General features: G+C 42.3%; 2 long non-coding RNA genes across 3 annotated transcripts; one reads left to right on the top strand and one right to left on the bottom strand.

Annotated features, from left to right (window-relative positions):
* Positions 1-2,133: 2,133 nt before the first annotated feature.
* Positions 2,134-4,056, bottom strand: LOC135254454 (uncharacterized). Of its 2 annotated transcripts, none has more exons than XR_010329892.1 (3): positions 3,918-4,056; positions 2,925-3,094; positions 2,134-2,588 (listed from the first exon to the last, which is right to left on the bottom strand). It is a non-coding gene; the product is annotated as an uncharacterized LOC135254454 (long non-coding RNA). The 2 variants fall into 2 exon arrangements; XR_010329893.1 differs by lacking the exon at positions 3,918-4,056 and adding an exon at positions 3,248-3,813.
* Positions 4,057-4,117: 61 nt separating this feature from the next.
* LOC135254455 (uncharacterized) lies at positions 4,118-17,810 on the top strand. The gene is made up of 2 exons (XR_010329894.1): positions 4,118-4,246; positions 17,205-17,810. It is a non-coding gene; the product is annotated as an uncharacterized LOC135254455 (long non-coding RNA).
* The last annotated feature ends 1,850 nt before the right edge of the window (positions 17,811-19,660 follow it).

The raw sequence follows: 19,660 nt of genomic DNA, 5'->3' as shown, positions 1-19,660 counted from the left end.
GTGAGTTGCTCTGGATAAGAATGTCTGCTAAATGCTTGTAACGTAATGCGATGCAGTCTCCTGACTGGTTGATCTGTTGAGCCCTGTTGTTGCGAATGTTGAAATTGGCCGCACAGCGGGAATCCCCCTTTACATCTTCGTTTAGAAGGGAAGAGCGGCTTCAGTGGTGCCCGTTCTGCACCAAGATCCATTTTTTATAGCCCCTGGCGAGAGCCGCAAAAATAGATCCGCTTAAAGAACTTGTCAGGTAGCACAAGGTTTGGCCCTCATGAGGCTCACGCCGGCCTGGTCACACGCTCATTTCTTCAGTAAGAGAGCCCCTGTTGCCTTAAATTCTTGGAAGGCATCATTCTGTTATGCAAATCTTTGATGTGCAGATTGGCAATCAAAAGTAAAATGTTGACCAAGGCCTTTTGTGTGCTTGTGCAGAATGCAAGCAGAACAGACAGATTGGTCTTTTGCAGACAGAATAGAGAGGCAGTGAGCATTCGGTAAACAAGAGCATGGCTACATCTGCATCCCAGAAGCTGAGCAATTATTCCCACCCCTCTTTCTCATGATACAATCTTGAAGATTTGATTACTTTTTAACCCTTTAACTGTCTCTTAAGTTTTTTTTAATCAACTACATTGGTTTTAAGGCAGATGCAGACTACCATTTTCTCGAGCAAACGGTTCTCTCTCTCTCTCTCTCTCCCTCCCTCTCTTGCTTCTCTCTCTTTCTCTCTCTAAATAAGCTGATGAGGCCATTGTGTTTGTGTGTTGTGTGTTGTGTGTGAGTATGTGTGTGCACGTGTTTGTGTGTGCGTGTGTATATGCACGTGTGTGTGTGTGTGTGTGGGTTATTTTGTATAAATTCAAATCTTGTATGAAAAATGGGTCCTGTTTGAAACAGAAGAATCCCTGAGGTCTGTTGTGTAGGGAGAAGTCTTATTAGGAAATGGAATATACTGCAATATATTATAAATATATGAACCGATGTGGAAAATATATACATAAATATATTTCACACAAGTGCAATATATTTATTGTATCTTAAAGTGGCAATAATTAGTATATCTGTCACTATATTATAACATTTTGTGATTTATAGATAATATATTTATTTCAGTATATTTAAAAATATATTCCAGTTCCATAAGGGAAGGTGCTGAAGGACTCGTTTTGAAAAGTAGCCATGGATTTATAGAACACTGCACACCAGCATTGATGGCGCAAATCAGGTAGGATGAGAAAGGTGAACAGCTTAGCACAGGTGTCTGGAGGTGCTGGCTCTCCTGTGTTTGGGTACGCCATAAATATGTATGGATCTCATTTCGTCTGAGCACCCATCCTGTAAATCCCACATGGTTCTCCAAACAAGACGCGTATGAATAATTTCTGTTTGTTTGCGTTGTGCTAGCGTTTCAGCTCCGGGGCTGTGTGGGAGCTTTAAAAAAAAATATTAAAGAGATTAAAGTGACAAATAGGCCGCTTCTGGTGTTGCTGTAAACAGCGATTCTGAATCAACGCCGTCACCCTGGGTTACTCTGTGGACCCGTAGATAACAGGGCCGTGGCATATACTTGCATTTAATCCAAAGTCATTAATTTCACAACGGTGTGGATTTCTGTAATAAACGCGGTTTATATATATTTTTTGGAGTAAACTGAACTTTAACTTGTAACGTGTTCCACCAGAACTTTTTCAAAAAAGTTTTTTATTTTCAGTTTAGTTTTCATGTTTTCTTCCATATTAAATTCAGCATGGAATCATGATTCCTGAATGAACTAACAATGCATTAATCCTAAATTGTTGTCATTATATTAACTACACATTTTCTCAACTAAAAATAAAGATAATTCTTAATGGAAAAAAATGAAAATGAAATCATTATGTTTTTAAAAGGTTGTTTCTTATCGAAGTATTTTGTTTTCTTATTTATGTATGTTTCTGTATTGAATGCATAGAACAAGTAGGTGTTTTTGAAATTATCTCCAATGATTGGACCTTGCGTGCCACACAGAGCCACTAGGGGTCGCTTTTTTCACCGGACCATACCATTCCTCCATTTTCCACTATTCCACTGGAAGCGTTTTGTCTCGACCCAATCAGTCATTGCTCGAGTACGAAGTAAAGGAAGACGCAAAGCTAATTTGCTTTTAGTCACACATTTTATTTTCTCCTATTTCATGCACACCATAAGGAAAACTGTTTAAAATAAAAAAACAAGCATATGGCAGAATGCACACACTGCTTTATCCAGCAAGGCCAAATGCTTTAATGTGGATGTTAGGTTTCCCCTGGGCAGGAAATTTATAGCCTTCATCTGGCTTGGCCCTGTTCCCCCCCATAAGAATCATACAGGTAGGATCTCTTTATTACCCCGACAGGATATATGTGTGCCTGGTGCACCCCACATCAAATTTACCCCCATCATTTACTCTGAATTAAACCTGGAGACTGTTTCCCCTGAAGGCACATAACCCAGCAAACGCTGTAACAGCATTGCGGTGTCAGAGGGGTTATCTGCCATTGGCGTTTTTGTAGTGCAGGCTTCCTGTTAGGGCTGAGTAAGGGGCTGGGTTGAGGACGGCCTGCTTTTGTTACCTGTGAAAGAGGATTTTATGAGTCGCAGGGCCATGACTGGCCATTTATATAACTTGTGTGTGTATATAAGCTGCTTTTGATTGATGTGAACCTTCCTACAGGTGGAGTCATTTGACTTCCCAAAATGTTCTCCCATGTTAAAGGGTTCACAGCCTTTTGCTACAGTTTTCTGAAATAATAATAATAATAATATAATAATAATAATAATAATAATAATAATAATAAATAAATAAATAATAAGGTCGCTATTTATAAACATTTGTCAAGATTCTTGATGCATGAGAACATAATGATGGCGAGGACAGGCAATTAAACCAATCACAGCAAATCCTTTACCTGCAGTTTAGAGAGAGTCCAACACCGGAGTCTTTGCCTCCACTCTGATTAAACAAGCTGGGGCTGTTGGAAAGCCACAACAGCAAACGCCAGCAGATGGCAGTGTTGTCTGGAATAAAGGCTGTGAAAGCTTCCATGGCATTACTTCTGTCAAATTAACTTGCAAGACGCTAAAATAAAGCATAAATAAATAAACTGTCAGGCTATCAGACTCGTTCATGCCAGGATATGACGCATTTTTCAGCTTCAAATGTGTATAACAGGCGTGATATCACACTTATTGTGATAAATATTATTGTACAATGGGGAATCTTGACACTGACAGGAGCCAGGATGAAGGCTGCATTGAGTTGGAAATGAAATCTGAAATGTTCACAGCTCTCCAGTATTTCCTCAGCCTTCTTCCTCTGCTCCTTGTTCTCACCCTCTGCTCCATGACTACAGTCTTCATCAGTCCACCAGGGGTATGTCTACATATGTGCTGTATTCCAGGTCTCTCTCTCTCCTCTCCTCTCTCACATTCCCTCCTATCTCCCCATCTCTATCTCTCCCCCTTCTCAGTCTCTCTTCTCTCTCTCTCACACTTTTCCTCATTCTCTCTCTTCTACCCTCTCTCTTTCTCTCTCTCTCCTGTCCTCTCGCACATTCCCTACTTCTCTCTCTCTTCCTCATCTATCCTCTTTTGCTTTCTCTGACTTATTGAGCAAATTTTGCTGATGTTTGGATGCCCACTTCACATCCATGTTCTATCCTTTGTCTAACTATGTCATTCAACTGTATTTGCGTGACACCCAACACCCTCATTTTATGGCATTACTGAATTATTTCCAGATGTTAATTAGAAGGACATGGAAAAGCAAATAATGAAAAACCCTGCCACGTGTGTTCCCAAGGTTACATTATTTCCTAGTAGCTAAGGTGCGCCATCAGTGAAACTTTAATTGCACTTTCAAAGTGCAATGAGGCCCCTTTTAAATCTAACCTTTCACTCACTTCTCCGTCCAATACTTGGAGACTATTTTACTCCAGAAACAATGTGGCTGATTGCTGCCACGTGCCTTCCGGAAGACTCCATTAACCGATAGCGCAGTTATCTACATCCCCCTTTTCTCTTTAATGGAATCATTATTTCCCCCCGCCCGAATCTTTCTCTGCAAGACGTGAAACCGCCTGCAAAGAGGAAGATTGCCGGCAATTTGCCGCGCGGAGTTGCAGCGTGGCAGATCGTATCTTTTTAAAATCTGGGTCAGAATGAGAGCGGACGTGAAGAATCAGATTAGGACCGCGAGCGCAGGGCTCCACCTGATTCGGCAGCTAATCAGGTATGTCGTTGGCGCCCGGCTGAAGGAGCAGGTATATAATGCTGTCGTTTCCTACTGAACGTGTTCAGCTAATGAATGGCTCTTCAGTGAACAGTAATGATTGCATTTGGTTTTTTTAAACGTTTCTTTCCAACACTCCCCCCGAACTCAAAGGTTTTTTTTTTTTGCGAATGATGCGCCAACACTTATAAACCATTTCCAGAATCGTGCTTTTAACCATGTAGAATCGATATGATGTGAAAACGAGAGCCGTTTGATAACAATCTCAACGCCAAAGGTGTGTTACATGCCTTCTAATTTCCCCATGCAATCAACTACGTGAGAGTGTGTGAGACAGTTATGTCATTTAAAAAAAGAGTTCACGAAGAGGGTAATTGAATATATTGACATAGGTACGGTCAATGACCACTTTAATGGGGAGTTTCTACGGTTCATTTCCTGTTAATTGTTTGTGATTATGTTCGCAATGTTGCTATGGGAATCGGAGTTGAAGTCAGACTCGAAATGAATTAAAAATAATTAGGCTAATCAGTCCTTTCAAAGTGTTGCCAATTGGTGCCGCTCGTAGTGCTCTGGAGACTAAATGTTCTGGGAGTGAACAGACGTTGTCTTCAAGCTACTGAATTCACACAATTCCTAATAATTGTGATATTTTCCTCGTATGGGTTTAGGCATCTGCTGTATAGAAGACTGATGGGAAACCAATGAATCAGAAATACAATAAAGCAATACCTGTTTTTTTCTGCTCAGGTGCTGCCATTGTATAATGACTTGACAATGATAATGTCCATTAATTGTTTTTTGATCATCTGTCTGCACAGTATTGTACATCCCTGGAGATGGTATATACAGACCATTTCAGTCCCTGTCTCTTTGTGTCTTACTGACTAGTTGCAAGTGTAGGCCCACACCACTATTATTTCATCCTGTAGCGTCCTCCATCTGTTTAGGTGGACCGCAGGTGTGTAATTGAGCATAATGGTCACTGTTTAGCAGAGTGGACGGGGTTTATCTGTTGACTGAACCCCTCATGCCCTGTGGAACACCCACAGCCACTGATTGACATCTTTTATTTCATATTGCTGTCTTCACGTTTTGTATTCTTCATGTTCAACTGAATCAGGGTCGTTGCTAGTGGGGTGAAAGGTTGTGATTATTCAAGGAGCCAGCAGTTTTTATTTATTTTATTTTTTTTGGGGGGGGGTCCACACCCACTAAAATTGCATTTGTTTTATTAGAAAAGGGCGGGCCCCAGAGCAATATTCTTTCTGAGGACCCAGAATTCCTAGCTGCGCTTACTCTTATCCAGTAATTCATATACTCACCAGCTTGCGAGCATACAGGTACATTAGCCATTAGGCCAGGGACACTTAAAATTTTTTATTTTTTTAAGCTGTTGAATGAAAGCGTGTGTCAGTGGGGCAGAGACGCTGTGACATTTATTAAATTATCATTGGCCTCACACTTGCATTCAAAGGCCTGGAACTTAAAAAAAAAAACAAATTCATCATCAAACTGATCTGTAGCCTCCTAGGTTTTTTTTTGTAGAGATCATATGAAAAAAAAAGAAAACCAAAAAAAAAAGTAAGCCGCATTCTGTTTTTCATGCATTAAAAGGTTAAGTCCCCCTCTTCTCGCACAAGGAGTCGGGATCGGTAAAATCAAATACGGGGTGATTGAAGTGCCTCGTGTAATGAGCTCTGATCCTTCCTTCCTTTCCTCCTTCCCCTCGCCCGTGTTATTAGTGGGACGCGCTACAATGCTGCTTTTAAACCCCCCCCCACACCCCCCTTTAATGCTCCTCGCTGAAAAGAAATCACAAGTGACACGCTGATGCTGGTGTCACTACAGGGTAGCATTATGCAATCACTTTGATTGTTCATCGCCGGGTCTTTTCTGCTCAAATGGGTCTGCTCTCGTTATTATGATCACCTCTCTGGACGTAGAGTGGAGATGACAAGAAGTGCAAGAGGCCTGCGTTTTTTAAATTATTTTTTTTTCTGTTGTTATTATTTATTTATTATATTTTTGAAATGGCTCCATCTGTAACTGATTGCACGGCAGCTCATTAAAAGTGCAACCCTTGACCTTTGACCTTACCGCGTGTCATTGGGGTCGTTCGCGCGAGGAAAGCGATCGGTCCCGCGTAACGCACACTGCTCGGATTTCGGGAGAGGATGCAAATGGGAACGCGTGCGACGGTGTATCTTTTCATATTTCTATCGATCTACATCCGCAGCGGCCATTAAAAATAAATGGCCTATCGGCTATTACTGGAATGAAAAGGGTACAGTTACTTGCTGGGATGTTTCTGGGTTATTATCTGTTAGTGTGATGCACTCACATAGCTGTGACTCACCGTAGAGGGAGGCTGCATATGAGTTTTTTTTTCTTTCTTTCTTTTTGCCATTTTCTTTCCTTTTGTGTTGCTTTATTTTATTTTATTTTTCATGATAGCTCTTTCCTCTGAGGCCCAGGACTGGGAGGTGTGATCTACGGGTCAGTCTTTCCATTATAGTCTGCTTTTCTGTATTCTCAGTCTTAAATCTTGCGCCCCCTGTGGCCAAACGCTCATAGGCTCTGTGAGATTAAGCATCCCAGTGTTCCCAAATCCAGCCCTGTATATTTGGAGTGAGCACCGTAAGCTTGGCCTCTGTAATAGGGTCCCCAATAAATCCCATCATCTGCAAAAAAACAATGTACTTAATCAACATTTGATCTTAACTTTGATTTACAGGTAAATAAATAGAAACCAATTCTGGCTTTTAATTGTCTGTCAGTGTGGTGGGTCAGGGGTGGGGGAGAGTGGGGCTTTTTATGGCTTTTAATCAAACCACCCTCTCACTAATGTCACTAAGCACCACAGTAAAGATGGCCGACTCGTGCACTGTATTGGGAAATAAAGGGTTAACCTCAAGCCTACTGCAGAAACGGCCACAATTACCTAAATCGTACACAGAGGTGAAATATGTGTAGATGTGCAAATTAGCACGATGCGAAAGTGTTGTGCAATTTCTTCTGCAGGGTAATCATATTGTCCTTTGGATTGCTAATTTAGTAAATGATGATGGTGTGTTAAGTAATGTGCTTAACGCGAGGTCAACAAGAGGGCCCTTGTGAGGGGGCGTGTGTATAACTGTCAAGGAGGACTTTAGGATGTTGTCAAGGTAAAAGTTGGCAACATAAATTGGAAGTAAACCGACTAAAACCATTGAATTATTTAGCCGGGATTTCTCCCCATCATTTGGTGTGCATATTTTCTTTCGGCATCACCCAGAGGAAACATAGCTGAATTTTTTTTAACGTACTTATGAGCTGACAGAAATTACATCTCGTTAAAATGTTGCATGTGAACATTAGCTTTGATGTGCATTTTTTTGTGGTCTACGTTCTGTTCAAGGTGGACCCGCAAGAGACCTCGAACATTCTTTTCCAGTTGAGGAGCAATTTACCCAGACAGATTTTTCCCATCTATCCAACTCACGCTGGTAGAGAAACCCTAAAGAGCTTCAGCAACAATTGAGCCACAAAGCCAAAGCCGTTCTGATGACCGTGACCCCAAACGCATTTCGTGTCAAGTCATTTCACCCCGCTGTTAGAATGTCATCGTTACCAGCATTGTCTGCTGCAACAGACGGCGGCCCTCCATGGTTTCAGACGATTGCTGTCCTCTCCTTCAACACCACAGGACTAGCCAAGTCCCGTCTCCACAATGTGAATGCACTGAACACGCGTGTCAGATGTCAAGCACCTCCGAAGAGCAGTGCGCTTCTATGAGGGACGACCCTGCCTCCGTTTCCCTGCTTGTGCCTGCATCTTATTTGTTTTCAAGTCGCGTTCAAGATCAAGTATCAGACCAACCCCCCCTCCAACCCCAATCATTGGTCATGTTATTGGTTTTGCGTGTGCTAAAAAGGTTTTGCACATGCTACAGGTCTTAGTACATCAGGCCCCTAGTGTAGTCACACATTATGTGAATCAAAACGTTATATGGACTTAAGTGTGCATGATATGCTTCATGAACATGGCATCAGCCCATAAACAACTGCTTAACCATCCTGACTGAAGTAAATGGCGCTAACCCCACACTCCTACTGAATCAATATCCTACTGATCCAGCTCAGAAAAGAGGCAGTGAATGTTCCTCTCACATTGAGTAACTTAGATTTCTTCCCAGTCCTGCTTGCAGCTGGACCACCACAGCCGTTAGCACAAGGCTACTTTGACAAGCCAGGAATGGCATACCTACTGCAGTATATGCTTATCTACACTGGCATATGCTATATCTGCCCCCTGGGACTGAAGCCAGCAACTGCTCTATGCTTCTGGGGCTGTGCCACGTAATCACAGTTTTAACAAATCATGGTGTATTTGGAAAAATATGAACAAATGTCACATTTGAACATTAACATATTTTCCAATTAATATTTCATAATTACATAGTGGTGTTAACAAGACTACCCATTTATATTTCCATCCTTTTAAAAAAAATATTCATCCAAAAAATATCAATATCCCCCGGTACACGGAAAATGTGGCTGTGAGATCTAAAGTAAACACAATGTGGGTGCGTTTATGTACTTTTCCCATTTCGGCTGCTTATTGCATTTCGGTAAGATGGACGGCATTCATAAAAACATCAATGCTGAAACCAAAATTACAAACTGTTGTGCGCAGTCACAATTTTGCAAATGCCGAATAACATATGTATTTGTGGATACCTTTAATAGAAATTGTTTTGAGACGTAAATGTTGAGATTTGTCTTTTGAAGACAGGCCTTCAGAGTGCAGTTCAAAGACTTTAATTTTCTCCATAACAATATATATATATATATATTTGTCTTTGCTTTTACCCTTCAAGCACTGTCAGTTTCGCACCTTTTTTATATTTGTTTTCTCTCAGACGAGGCTTCAGGTGTTGCTGGGAGATTAATTTCCGCATCAGCTGGCTAGATGCTACAGGAACAAAACAAAGCTCAGGAAAACAATTTGATGATGAAAGGACAAAAGAAAAAGGGGAAAAAAAAACACAGAACACTGACGTCAACCAGCTTAGCTTTTAAAAAAAAGTAAAAGCTTCACTCCGTCGCTTTGAGGCTCTCTTCCCGTCGGGAATGGAGACACCATGTGCTGACCTGCTGCCCAAAACTTTGCTCTCCACTGCACGTAGAAATACAAAACCACTGGTAAAAAGAAAAAATAGAGAGTGAAACTGGTGTGATTTTTTGCATGTTGTGGGATTAGAGTGAAGGAAAAAAGGAATTTACCAACTGTATGGCTTCCGCGAGACGTTTGACAGCCGGAGAGCACGAGAGCGGCCGTCGGAGTTCCTTCCTCTGCAAATAGCGTGTTTACGCTCGTGGAGCTTGAGCCAAAACACAGACATGTGACAGTTCTGCGTTTAATTCAACCAATCGGCGAAGAGTCTCACTGTGACAGGGCTGTGGGGGGTACCTCACAAACTACGTCACACTGTACTCGAATGATTTTTTTTTTTTTTACCTTAACTTCTCCAGTATGTATTATATAATAGTAGTAATAATAATAATATGTATAAAGCAGATGAACTAGACCCCTCTGCCTGAACTTGGCATGTACTCTTAGCCTCCAGGCTAAAGGAGGTTAGACTTCAGCCCAAACAGCCAGTTGACCTTCAGTAGCAGCTGTAGAACTGGACATATTAGCCTAGAGCATCGTACTTGTGGCGACTGCAAAATTCAAGGCATTCATTTTAAGCAGGGATTTTGTTTCAATATTTGGAGTGCTGTTTACACTAATGACTGTCTAATGAACTTCATTTATTTTGATATGAAGATATGAATTACCCTTTTACTCTTCAACAGTAGGGGGCAGCAGTTGCCTAACTCATCTGTGAATGCCTAAACTGTAAATCTGCATTAATATGAATCCCGTCTGTGAGCATACAAAGATTTCACAGTTTTTCCCTGTGTGTGTGTGTGTGTGTGTGTGGCAGCGTTGAGAGAGAGACCAGCTCCTCCTGTCACACCAGAGCAGAAATGGGAAGTGTTGTCATGGCATCAGTGACTGGAAAGGTGCTTGAAGAATAAATATATCTAAGTAAACTGCCACGAAGGGCCCAGTTCTGTCACAGCACCCTTTATCCTAAACCCTGAGGACTATGCGGGAGATGAAGGGAAAAAATGGCCATTTTTAAAAATTCTCAATTGTGCAACATCGCCTTAGTAACCACGTTCAAAATACGATCCGTCTTTATAGTGAGTACGATCCGTCTTTCCTCTGTACCAAACGGCTCAGAGAGCAGGCCCGTGTTGGTCCCGACTGCTTTTAACGTTCACTTTGATGTCCGGCAGCGCTTGCGCAAGGAAATAAGTCTCTTAACGATGTGACTGTGGACGGCAATGATGAGCAGGCCCCTGGAGTTGTTGGTTCGGAAAGGGGACCTCTAAGAGCCCTCATCAGCAGGGCTTGCTTGCAGCCAGAAACGGGAAAGCACCGAGTTTCAGTTGCGGTGATGCCGTTTATTTCTCTTCCAAAAGGAATTCACAGTGAAGAATTAAAAAAACTCATGAACATCTATCCACGTAGATGGATCTCCGCAGTGTACTATTAGGGAGTACTAAGGAGTACTAAGTTTCTGCTTTATTTATTTATTTATTTATTTACAATGGTTGATCTGTTTAAAACCATCAAATGGATAAAATGTGCAGTGTAGCTTTGGAAAAGTCCAAAACAAAAAATGATGAACAAAAAATGTCTGGAGAGTGAGAATTTTGCATCTGACTCTGAGGCATGAGATGAAGTCCTAATACGCACGGTGTCAAAATCTCAGCTGTGGACTCGTGGAATGGTGACACGGACCGTATTCCTGACACCTTTTCAACTGAGAAATCAAACCGCCTTGCCTGACAATTTGTGACTTATGCCAACCTGCCTGGCAAATGAGACGTAAACATTTCCAGTGTCAGGACTGGATAGCCAGATTGGATAGCAGGACCTAACTGAGGCCGTGAAGACTGAGGAGTGATAGCATATCAGCTCAGGTTTGATGACTGACATTTGAGACCTGACACTGTAATAAAACAGATTTTGTAGTGACTGTTTTCGTGGACTGCATGTTTTGCCAAAAGAACATGAGAGGAGATTTGAATAGCTGCATTTCAGAGACGTATAATCATGTGCGTGTACTTTGTCCCACAGTTAATGCAAAAGCAACCCAAACTATTCTTCAAAGATAGGCAACCTTTTATGTACAGCTTTATTTTTTATTTTTTTTAATGCAAGTGACATTTACTGGTTCCAGTGTCACACGGAAGCTATGCTCCAGGGGTTAGAGAGGAAGACCAGTGGCATTATCGCTGACTTTGCCTGCTCTCTCTCTCTCCTCCTCTCTCTCTCCCCCCCCTCTCTCTCTCCCCTTCTCTGCGCAGTGTTTGATTAGCTTTGTGTAAAGGTAATTTGCTGAGCGGGATAAGGCACAGAATTATACACAGCAGGCGATGTAGTGCTCACATGTCCGAGTTCACGGCTGCTGCTATGACCTTTATTTTAGTCTTATCACATTAACAGTTTTCTGTATTTCCTGTGGAGGGCTGTGGATTAGCATATTCCTCTCGCGACCTTTGTCTCTCCTCGTTTCTTGGAAACTGAAAAATGACTAGGTGCACTGTGCACTTTAATATCACCGGATATAATGCTTTGTTGTGATGAGAAAATAAGTGCCACAGAAGGACGATTGGCAAGATTGCAGGAGGCAACAGATGATGTCTCATCACTGAGTTGTGAAATTCCGCTTGTGCTGTTAAACCTTAAACACCCAATTCTGTAGAGCATGTGACCTTCTGGTTCGAACGCCACCCGAAGGCCAGGTTTTGTCCTTGTGTCTGGAAACTGAGACGAGACTGACAATTATGGAGCGAACCAACTAAATCGCTCAAGTTGCAGATCCAAATGGGGCCACGGGTGTGCGAACTGCCGCATTCCCATTGGATGGTGTCCTACTGTGACGTCACAGTTTAGCCGGTCTGCAGTCTTCTTCATGACTAAATACAGATGAGTAAATTACAAACCATCTCTTTGCCAACTCCTGTATGTTGTCACGTTCATTGTAGTTCAGTGTGGAGAAGCCTTTTTCAGCTTGTGCGTGTAAATGTGTGTGCTATAATTAGAAGTGATGTGCTTGGAACAGAAAGCCCAACCTTCTGTTCCCTCCCAGCCTTTCAATTAATTGGTTTTCTCAGGTTTACTAAACATGTTAATGGGGGGATTCACGTGCACATTTACATTGTTTTACTGCTGTTATGATCACTAATGAGAGAGGATGCCAACCCTGCTCGCTTGGAACAAATCCTCACTGGAGGCACAAGATAATTTAAGTGCAGGAGATGCGTTTTGAGTCATCACTGTTTGGTTTTCTACTCCTGCGAATGTGAAGAGATTTTTCCGTCTTTCTCTCAACGTCCCAGTAAATATTTGCCTTGTGTGTATCTTCCCCAGTAAGCTGCAGAGCTGATCGTTCTTTCTGTTTTAATGGCGAAACTTTTTTTTTTTAATGGCAGTTGTTTCATAACTGACTCTTGTGTGCGATGAATCACCGCTCCCTGAACCGGGGATGTTTGTTAATGGCTTCCACTTGAGTAAAGACTTCGCCTCACAACCGTTTTGCAGCTGCCGACTAATATAACATCAGACACTTGGAGAACACAGCATTGGCCCCTGTCCCACTCAAGAAAACCGTGCACATCTATTGGTACACCATGCACATCGGTTTTAAAACCAGTATTTGACGCCAACTGGATAAATTGCAAGGGGTCACACGTCTTCAGTTTGAATCACTAAGTACAGGCAAAGATAGTATGAGGTTTGTGTCATTTTGTGCAGTCACTTCAAGGCATGATTCAGTCAGAAAAAACGTTGCTGCTGTCAACGTTCTTCTAGGTTAAATGTACATACAGTCATAAATGAGTTGGGATATTACCTGATAAAACCCTGTAATATGTTCCTCGTGTGTCTTACAACGGAGAATTAATATGTGAATGCGCATGAGACACTTGACATGTTTTGAGGGGGCTGAAGATTAATATGCTGCTTAATTGGACGGCCCTTCGAAACGGCAATCTGTGATTTATGTGGTCAGATGGGCCAGACATCAGCCAATCAAAATGACTGTTTGAATAAAGATGTTAAAAATCATCATTGTTGCGAAAGTGTTAAAAATAGGCCATGGGTCCAACTGTACATTTTGCATTTAGAGCACATTTTATTTGAAGGTGCTATTCATTTTGAGATAACGGCTCCATCTCTCACTCTGACTGCGCATTGTTCTGATGGCGCACATGCTGTGGGTAATGGCTGCCCATTTACCGCACTAACGTATTCAGATCTTCAGATCACGTGACCTTCGGTATTCGGGTCACGTGATCCGTTTGGCGGGGCTGCGGGGACGGTCCAGCTGGGAGAAGATGGTTCGCTGGCGGCTGGCATAAGGTGCATTTAAATGAGTAAAAATAGCAACGGCGGCTTCCTGCGATGGTCTGTGATTCTAGCAATGCGATAACATTTGAAGGAAGGCAGACAGGTTTCCTGTCTGGCGGCCGTCTTGGAATAAATGCACTCATTGCTGCCTGAAGATGATAAGATTGGCTGAAACGTATTGATGCACAGCACGCTGGAGCTAGCAGCGGTAGCTTTATTTATCGTCCCTCTGTATAGAGCCACCTGTCCTGCAGTTTTTCCTTCTGCATAGCGGTACCTAATAATAAACAGATGGATTACTTGTTTTCACCTAATATGTGATGGCCTGTATTGTATGGTGTGCTGCGAAGTGCCTACAGTGTGCTTCCACCATTTTGGTTGTGCTGAATATGTACATGCTGTACATTTTCAAATGGTCTGTTTTTCAGATGCTTAAACATGTCTACGTTTGTGAATGCTGCTGGAGGATGGGCGTCAGAATCCACAAGGAATTTAACCCGGAGAAAGTGTGTGTCAGATCATTTTGCCTTGCAGTTTGAATCGGTCTTGTAAGGACCATATGTGCTTAGTACACCATCTTTCCATGGAGTCCACTGTCAATCACTCACCAGTGCATAAGGAAAACTAGCATTCAGTCGGAGTCTTGGCTGCTCTTCAAAGAAGGCCCACAGTGACCTCCTTGCCCCAGACGACCTGACCTGCTGCTTAAGCTCTATTTGGTGAGAGTTCAGCACCACGGACAGCTCCAGCACACTGAAGCCGTTTTGGGTGATGTTTCAGCACCATAGACAGCTCCAGCCTGCTGTCCCACATAATCAGCAGCAGACTGAGGGGCAGTATCTGGCAGAAGCTCTGCTCCAGGCTCAGTGCTGCTGGACTCTGGGAGATAAGGCTGGGGTAGAGACAGATGCAGGTGAACAGGACACCTGCTGCACAACATTCCATCAGGGACAGCCTCAGGATAGACAGCCAGTTACAGAGAGAGTCTGATCTCTGCTTAGATCAGAGTCAAGTCCACGTGCAAACTGCAACCCGGGGGACCAGTTGTATGAGAAATTCAACAAACACAAAGAATAACTTCTTACATGCTGTTGAATGAATGAGACAAGCTAACCTTACAAAACTACCATTAGCCGATGGAAATATTGACAGTTCAAATGGATTTGCAGTTCAATTACAGAAAGGTGTATTGGTTTGGGAACTTTGGGAAGTTCAGATGAAAACAGAAAACACACCTTGGGAATCTTAAATGATTTAGCAAATACTGCGGGGTTGAACACAGCTGGTATTCTTGCCAAGACTTAAAGAAAAATGTGAAACATTGTGCGGTAATTCCATTAGTAACAACTGATGGAGCTGTGTGGAATATATATTCGGCACACTCAGCCGAACGCGTTTTGGATGTGGCCCAGTGGCGTGGGAGAGCCGCCGTGCAGGGGTGTAACCCGGGCTGTCCTGCCAACGTCAGCAGGTCTCTTCTCTCGGTGTTGGGGGTAATTAAAACCTACAACAAATGTCGGACCACTGCATAACCTCCACAAAGCAGGAAGTGTTAGACGGACCTGTGGCTCGCAGATTCTCATCAGTTAATGGTCAGTTAATGGCTTTTGCTGCATCATGTTGCCAGTTGATCCCCTTGAAATACGTACGAATAGAGCCCTATTGTTTAACAAACCAATGTCTCTGGTCTGGGGGAAAAAAAAAAAAAAAAACCAGTGGCCCAGATCTTCTAAAACGCTGTAATCTTTAAAAATCTCATTTCACCATATAAAAAGCAATTGCACAAGGCTTTCGACAGTTTGAAGTTGACCCTTCTGCCAGCATAGAGGGGTTTATCTGCGGATTCCAAGCAGTTATAACTGAGCCCCCAAAGAAACAGTGACTGTTTTGGGTGAAGTTTAATTTTGCACCCCTGTGATTTGAACATACATCATAGCTGACGCTCGTTAATTGGCTGTTTTTGTGGGCCCGAGGGTTGCTGGGAAGGTCGGCTCTGTGTGGCATTGGACTTGTTCATGACACTGCTAAGAGACTGATAAGACAGTCTCCAATGTCCTTACTGTGAGAACTGGTACGGCAATGACGCTGTACTGCCTCTTATATAACGCACATCCTGCTTTTTGTGCCGTTTCTTTCTATAAGTAAACGCTCACAATGGCTCATGGGAGGGGAGAGTGTTTCCATTAAAGCGTAATTATTACCCAGTTTTACACGTCTGGCCCGGCTGCATTCATCAAAAGACTCAAACTGGTTCAGGATGCAAAGCATCAGCTCTGATAAATGCTAAATATTTCAGGCTTTGCTGCTTATGTAATTCAAATGCAACCCCCCCCCCCCCCCCCCCAGAGCAACCATGCACGTTACACACCATCCTATATGTACACTTACACTTACATATATTTAGTTATATTTAGCTGCTTGAAAATAATGGACAGAGTTGTACGCATATGTATAGAAATGCGGCACATGTTCCCTCCTACCTTCTCAGAGAATATTTCATGCTAAACGGCCCATCTGATGCTTTTGACCCATTAAGCTAAATAGCTCGCAAGCGACCCTAGATAACAAATAAAACTGAGTTTTAAAATAAAAATCCTTTTATCCTAGCTGTCATTGCAGGCAGAGACGCTGCAAAGGATAATCCCTCCTGTTTCAGGTGGGTGAGCTGACCCAAGTCAGAAATATCTGGCGAATGTAGGCAGCTAGCAAGAAGATAATGATGTGTCTTGAATATTATCATACGGCCTGACGCGGTGAAATTGATTTCATGGAGACGTCGGGAGACGTGTCAGGGAAACGTCTGGGAAGTCTGCGTTACGATATGGTTCCATCTTCATAAATCTGCGAGAAAGAAACGCGGTAAAGTCTTGTCGGAGAAGGCATCTTCCTCTGACCTGAATTATTTTCATGTCAAAATAATTCCTCCATCAGTTTTTCTTTTGTGTTTGCGTTTTTATGCTATCGAAGCACAGAGGACCGAGCAAACAGTCGATGGGTCAGGGTTGCAGGATTCAACTTCTGAACTTTTGTAGTCTTACCAAATGTGGAGGCTGTAGCGTGCTGTATACTCTTCAAGTTCAGTGTGGTAGCATTTTTTTTTTCTTTTTAACTTTTCGCTCAAACTTTTTCTCCTTTTCAAAGAAAAGAACTGTCTCTTCATGCCGTCAGCACGGTAGGTGGGAAGATTCAACTTTTTACACTTTTACTACAAAGTGTATGACAGAGATGACACCACATCTTCCAAGTGTACCCTTTCAATAATTAATTTTAAGAAAGTGATGAATAATTGAAGATAAGTAAATCTGAGATGAATTTAAATGGAGCTCCTTTGCGAGAGCCCAACATTACCACCTGTGGACCTGCCCCCTCAAAAAATTATTTTACGAAGAAAAATTGAGAAAATTTGGATAACCCTGACTTGCTAAGTCTTTTAGTCTCTAGGCACTCTGGGTAAATGACGTACATGGAATGTAACCTGAATCTCACTGCCCCGGCTCTGTGGTAGGTATGCAGTGAGCTGGGATGGAGTGCACAGGTGAGACAGGTGAAGACTACGTGCTTCTGACTGCCCCACACTCGCTCCGCCGCAAGACTCAACAGCGCCGTGACATCACGGTTACCCATCAGGCCTTTCCCGGGTCGGGGAGCGCAAAAAGGCCTCCCTCACAAGAGCTGTGTGTGGGCCGCATTCGAGAGAGACTCAGCCGTGGGTGTGAAGGACCAGTCCTACAGATAACTGCCTAGCATTAGCCCCTATGCCCCTTACCACAGCTGTGCACATTTAATATCCCAGTGTGGTGTTTAATGCTTGCCTTGCCCATTGAAAAGTAAGTTTCTGTTCAACATTCTGTACTCTAAAAACTCCATTGCTTTCAATTTCCAGTGGCCATTGTTTTTAACTGAACATTCTAATGCTGATGTAACATTCTAATTTCTGTATTTTTTTGGTCTTACACCTTAAAGTGGTAATTGTTCATAACTGCATTGCCTAATGTTATAAAAATGTTTGTCGGTAAGAATCTAGGTTTGTTATTCCCATTGGCTTATTAATATGAAAATACAAAAAAATACAAACTTAAATAAATGACGCTTTTGACTCTACTCTTCTAAATTATTTGTCTTATTTTGAATGAAGAGCTCATTAAAATAATAGATGTCTGAAAGACTGTTCGATAGATAAATAGTCCTGTTCGTTTTAGTAATTTGTTTGTCAGCAGCATAAAAAGCAGCAATAAACCGAAGATAAATAAAGTACAACACGCGAGACAAAAAGGGACGACTGTATGAGATGTAAACCGCATACTGGCTCTAACTCTGTTATGAGTGGCATCCATAAATTTCGATTTCACACCGTACATGAAGTGTTAGCATATCTGACGGCACTCTGTTTACATGGTTTCCATCTCCGGTGTGACACAATCACCCGATCCTCGGCTACTCAATCAAAGCCAGGGTATGATGTTATAATGCTGCTGCACCTATACAGAGGAACAACCCCCCCCTCCCCGACACATCTCTTCCCCCACTCCACTCGTCCTCCTGAAGCAATCAGATTTGTGTGTTTGCCGTTCGCGAGCTCCTGGGGAAATGCATTATGCCCGGCTGAAGGGTGTCTTTTGGGTAATCGGAAGATGCGCTCGTCGGCTTCCCTGGAATTCCATTCCAAGAATGAACGAAAACGAACGACTTGTGACGTCGCGCAGCGGCTCGTCTGCAGAGCATAGCGGAATGAAAGTGCACCTGTTCGCTGCCAGGTGCTCTGGAAGTGTGCAGGAGGAGGCTGTGAATTGATCTGCTGTACTTAACGTCTGAAACTGAACGGCCATTTTGTGCTTGTCATGTTGAAGATATTTGTGTTCGGGTTTGTGTGTGTTGTCGTGCATGTGCGTTTAATTATTTGTAAGATGCATTATGTCAGGTATTGCCTGATAATGCAGCAACTGATTACGCAAGAGACCATCATTCACATTCTGGTCTGCCAGAGGTTACTGTTCATACGGTGGAACCCATCCATCGTGTAGCTTTGGAGGAACAATACAAGACTGGACGATTCTACACAGTTGATCAATCAATCAATCAATAAATAACCATTCTTGGACTTCTACAGTATATTTGCAGAAAATTGTGTTCATGTTTACTGATTAGTCGCAAATAAAGTGTTCATTCTTATTGAAAAATTCGTGATGTCTACCTTTCCTAGCCTGGAGGGATTCTTTCCGATTTTGTAGGCACCAGTAATCCTGCAGAATGAAGGGTGAATCCATTTGGCACTACGCAATGTCCCTCAAATGACTGAACACGTGTTTGTATCCCTCAAAATGGCGGAAACCAAAAAGAACATGAATCGTAATGACGTGCGTGGAGGAAATCATAATTATGCTTTGATGGGTGTCCTCATCTGTTCCAGTGCTCTTGGAAAGACTATTCACTCTGAAATGTAAGCATCATATGATGTAAGAGTTGGGTACGAGCAATCCAATTTTTTTTTTCTTTCAAAATATGATGTAACATTTTGCAAACTTGTGGGGGTATTCACACAGGATTTGGGGAAAAAAAAAAAAAAAACACTCTTGCGAGTTTAATATCAAGTGCTAAATTGAGCTTGGTGGATCCAAAATAAATTCCAGAAATTAAGAAATGGTGGGGGGAAAATGCATTTCATTTTCCATGGAGAGCAATGGTAAGAACAGAAGATTCTAGATCAAAAAGGAGGAGGATTTAAACGCTTCTTTATGTGGGATGCAGAGCCTAAACATTCCAGAGCATCACATAAAACCGGTATATAATACTACAACACAGGGATGAGAAGTCGGATAGTATTTATGGCTTGGTGTGACGTTGTCATTGAGTTTTATATCTTTAATTATTTTTATTTTACAGGCGAGCACCAAAACTGTAGTATAATGCTATACTGGAATGTACACAACTTCAATATACATAAAATATATGGATGAAACACAA

Source organism: Anguilla rostrata, chromosome 5 (assembly GCF_018555375.3).
Source record: "Anguilla rostrata isolate EN2019 chromosome 5, ASM1855537v3, whole genome shotgun sequence".
Lineage (NCBI taxonomy): Eukaryota > Metazoa > Chordata > Actinopteri > Anguilliformes > Anguillidae > Anguilla > Anguilla rostrata.
The sequence above is the reverse complement of the archived record's forward strand: the minus strand, read 5'-3'. Positions and strand labels throughout refer to the sequence as shown.